The following is a 4,867-nucleotide window of genomic DNA, read 5'->3' as shown; positions in this document are numbered from 1 at the left end:
CGCTCCGATCCGTTTTCTTCGCATCTCGTGCGTTTTCTGTCCCCCCATTTTTTGCCCTAAGTAAATATTTTCAAACATGGCGTTTTCACCCCTTTTAGAAACGGTCGCCTGTTTTTTCAGTCATTTTCTTCCCGGTTTCCCCAGGGCTTCCATCTTCACCGTTCAGACTTTGACTAACCATTGCGTCGAGATGCAGAAACATCGGTCCCATCCGATCCCCCTTCCCCTCCCTGTTATTATACACAGCGCGCCCGGACGTGTTACCCACTCGCCGAAACACTGTTACGGTTTTCACTTTGTCTTTTAGAGGAGCTCGGACGATAAGGGCGCGCGAGAAAACGGGAACCTTCCTGTTCGCATTTCCCACGCCCTGCGTCTCTCCCCGTGATTTCCGGTCACCGTCGGGCGTGGCTTCCTCGGCGCGTCCAGTTTGGTTCCCGCTGCCCCTGGGCGGGGCTGTGCTTAAATACACGCTATTTACGTGTATCATGGGCTCAACGATACACCTTAAACATGTCGTACCTTTCTCTTTGGCGTCCATGTTTCCTCGTGAGAAACCTGTAATCGCGCAGATCTTTATTCCTTTACAGACAACACGCTGTTTTGTGGCTGTTATTTTTCCCAGCTTCTCTCGAAACGCTGCCTCGTCCTTAGTTTCGAGCTTTTTGATTAAGACGCGTCTGCCTTCTTTTAAGTTCATCCTGTTTGGGGCTCGCTTAGCTTCTCCAATCTGTAGGTTCTTCCTCTAAAATTGGGACCTTTTCGACCAGAACTTCAAGTATTTTTCAGCAGCACACTCAGTCTCCCTCCCTCCGAGACGCTGACGACAGGGCTGTTAAATGTCCCGTTATCGTCCCACAGGCCCCCGAAGCTCCCCTCACGCCCCCTGGCCAATGCTCAAGGCTGTAGCTGTGCCCTCCCGCCGGGCGCAGCCGCGACCAGGCCACATCTGGGCCCCGGCTCCCGGAGGACGGGGAGACGGCGCCCCCTCCAGGACCAGCGCTGAACTCCTCATTGCGGTTACTGTGCGTCACCCCTGGACGTGCCGGAGAGCTTCCCGCTCCTAGAGTTTTGGCTCCTGCCGGCCCCTTGACCAGCCACCGCCACCGGGACTGTCTGAGGACTGATCTGTGACAGAACAGAGGACACGAGAAGGAAAAGGAAGCCCAGGGCGCTCTGCGCTCGCTCGGCTTTGGGTGCAGCCCCCCCCAATCTTTTTATTTTTCTTTCTGTCTTCGAGCGAGAACTAGCAGCTCCCCCCGAGTGCTCCCTGGCTGTGCTCCAGCCTCACGTCTGGGTTCCTGGCTGCATTCAAGTCGCGCCGTGACCCTGGAGAGAAAAAGAATAGGAACCCACCCCCCTCCCCAATGGGGGGAGCTTGAAATCCTGCTCATCTTCCTCAAAAGTGTCCTCGGGCAGCTGCCCGGGTGCCGCATCGCTCCCTCCCGCCCAGAGCTGGACGCGGAACCGGATTTTAGAAACCAGAAGTGAAAAAGAAACACGGGCGAGAACAAATCCATTCTTTCTACTGGAGAGAGAATTAACCCTCGTGTCTCCCGGTGGCGGGTCAGCGACGCCACCCCCACCTGCCCAGGAGGCTTCTTACCATCGTCTATACTTCCTGCCCACGCGTATCTTTACCCAATTTTGCCTTCTTTGAAAGAATCGTTCAGATTCGTTGAAATTTCCAGTTGCTCCTAGACTCAGCTGAATAAATGAATAAATGTCTCTCCGAGACTTCTCATGTTTGAAAGATGGTTCATCACCTGCATCCTCTAGGATTCTTCCGTTTCGTACGGCCGAGGACCTGCAGCCTTAAATCTTGATCTCCAGCATTACCGACGAAATCAACGGCAATGCCGACTCCCAAAACGTCAATTAAAACGTGCTGGATCACGTTCATCAGAGGCAGATGCGCGATGCTCCCCAAGAGCTGGCCCAGCAAGACTCAGGGCAGGTCAGAGACGCCACGGCCCGCCCCTCATTCACCACTGACGCCATGGATCCCCCAGGCCGATGTCAGAAGCTTTCGTTCAGGACATTAATTTGTTTTCTTCTTGGGCTTACCTACTCTCTCCCCCTGATGATACTGTCAGCATCGGGAGATTTGGGGCAGGAAGGGAGGCGGCAGGTGCTTGCCTAAGTCTCTCTTTCGGTACCTGGTTTGGTTTCAAAAGCGTAAGCTCGTCAAGAAAACAGCTGGAAGAGAGAACAGCACTTCAGCGGGAACCGTGGACACGAAGGGAGAATTTTGGATAAAAAAGGAACTTCTCCTGGGAGCATGGCAGCCCTCCTCAGCAGCGGGAGCCTGTGCCAGGCCTTCGAAATGGCCCCAAAATGCACCTGGACCTCAGAGACAATGGCTCAGGAGCTCGGTCTGCATTCCCGGTTCCACCGAAGGTTCCAGGACCTCACACCTGGCTCAGAGTCAGCAAAGAGAGCTTCAGACTTGAAGGGTCCGGAGGAGCTGGCAATGGGCATCTCTGTCCTCACCCATCCATGACCCAACTGCCTTTGGCCCACGTGAAACCCCAAAACCTAGGCTCGATCTAGAAGACACTGGGGTGAATGTCATTGAATGCCTCTGTGTTCCCACCAGCCAAGCAAGGTAGGGACTCAGAGACAAAATGAAGTTGACGTAAAGACATAGAAGACAGAGGACATGTCTGTCACGCCCCAGCTGTGGACTGACATCCCCGCCTACCACGGCCCCGCCCCCAACCCTGCCACGCATGCGTAACAATAAACAGTAAACAGAGACATTATCTTGGCGAAGAGAAGAATTTTTAGCAAATATACGAGGCTGCCAACACCAGAGAATCTTACTCAGCCGAATGATCACAGCTTGGGTTTTATTTCTAAGCATCTTTTTAGCATCATGGTGTCACCTATAATAAGTAGCATGTCTTGCAAGAGTGGTAGAAAATGCTAATCGGCCCTGGTTAAGGAATTTCTCATGTCTGGGGAGGGAAAGGCTAAGCGGCGTGTGTGGTTACGCTAATGGTTTCATTTTTTAAGACCCCGCGTGTCATTTATGTGCTGTTCTCATTTTATTAACAGTTGCTCGTCCGGAGTAGAAAGCCGGGGGGGTGGGGGGGGCAGGGACTTCATTTTCTGGTGGCTTCAGCCTCCCAATCGGTCTTCCCCTTCCCTGCCGAGGTCGATGACCAGCTTCGACTTGATTTCTGCTGAATCCGTTTGCAGTGACTCGTCTCGTCCTCCCTCCCCTCGTTAATTATGTCTCCAAACGAGTGCTGGACTGAAACACAGAGCTTATATTTCAATAGCAGAAAAACGTGTTTCTCCTTATTTGACGGCCCCTCATTTTGACTTCCGGCTCCCTCCCCCCCTGGCGGTGTCTGTAACCAACAGTTCCGTGGCTCTGGCTTCTTTCTCAGGGAGAAATGGGGGGGCTTCGGCGGCCGGCGGTTCTCCTGCTTGGGAACGCGGCACCCGGAGTTAACTCGGGGTAAAAGGACTTTGCTCTCCTCATGTTCCAGCGAAACACACTCTCAACTCCTTATTGGAAACCAGCCCTCTTTTCTGGAAACCTGACACATTTCTTTCTTCTGTGTCTCTTCTGGGACTTTATATGGTTCATCTTACGGCAAAATAACTCTGCCTCCCAGGTGACCAAAAGGAAAAGCAAAGTTGAAACAAAAAATAACTTCAAAAAAAAAATTTCTCAAAGAGAAACTTATATTTTGTCCAACTCAGAACACAAACAGGGGCCAGATGCGGCCAACGCCCTGGAAGTTCAGGTTCAACCGCGAACCTGCCCCGCGGGCGCCACGGGCTCGCAGCGCTGTCAAAGCGAGGACGTTCCCGCCCCAAGCCTGGCACAGGCCGCATCCTCCATCATCGCTCATTAGGGACAACGGAGGCCAAATGCATGGGAGGGGAGGAAGGTCAGTGACCCTCCCTGCCACCCATGGCGGTGGGGACAGGACGGGCCGAGGGGACCCGCACGCGGACGGCGCGGGCCATCAAGACATGTCCTTTCGTGATCCTCTTGCCACCTTTCAAGGCCCCCTTCTAAAACAGCTGTTAGGAAGGGGCACCCCGAGCTCCCCAAACCCTGCTCCCGATAGCATCGTACCAACCTACCCCACCCCCACCCCGCCCCGGAAGCATCTACGGCGTGTTTTCATCGTCCCCATTCATCGCGGTCTATAAAGTCGCCGCCAACACTGAATTGGCAAATACGGGACCACGGCCCCCAAGGAACGATGCTGTTCCCGAGGGGACCCTGGCCACAGCAGTCTCGCCGACAGGTCAGCGTATAGCCTCGTTCACGGGGGTTTCCGTTTAAAGACCCCGATTCGCTCTGTGTGCTGCCGACTCTTCACCCTGACTCGTGGCGACGAGTCATTATGGGCCCGAATCCGGCAGCCTGGTTCCAGCTCTGATCAGAAGGCGCTCACCTTTTTTTTTCCGAGCCTTCTGTCACTCAGGGACGCCGGCCGGCACCACCGTCGCGGCCACTTCAGACGGCGAAATCACCAACACAAAGCGCGAACATGCACAAAGACGGGGCACCAGATAGACCGCAAAAAGGGACACTCGTTTACGGTGGGAGCTGAGACGAGGCGGAGCGTGGCCCGGGCCGACCCCAGCGCCCATCGGGAGACGCGATCATCCCCCGCGCGCGTCCACGGATGACCACGAAGGGGCCACGCGCAGTGATTCGGGGGTTAAGATTTTAAGGAGTTGGCAGATTTGTAAACACAGACTCAGAACAGCGAGGATGAGCATGTACCTCTGTGCTCAATACGTTTCCTACCCAAGTCTCTCCACTTCGTGTCCCTGTGTCAGTCGGCGCGGGCCACCTAACAAAGTAGCCCCGACTGGGCGGCTTAAACAGCAG

General features: G+C 54.6%; 1 protein-coding gene across 1 annotated transcript in view; it reads left to right on the top strand.

Annotated features, from left to right (window-relative positions):
• Positions 1 to 4,867, top strand: part of SDK1 (sidekick cell adhesion molecule 1) — a 398,446-nt gene that overhangs the window by 389,970 nt on the left and 3,609 nt on the right. The window lies entirely within an intron of this gene.

This window comes from Pteropus alecto, unplaced genomic scaffold (genome assembly GCF_000325575.1).
Source record: "Pteropus alecto unplaced genomic scaffold, ASM32557v1 scaffold40, whole genome shotgun sequence".
Taxonomy (NCBI): Eukaryota; Metazoa; Chordata; class Mammalia; order Chiroptera; family Pteropodidae; genus Pteropus; species Pteropus alecto.
The sequence above is the reverse complement of the archived record's forward strand: the minus strand, read 5'-3'. Positions and strand labels throughout refer to the sequence as shown.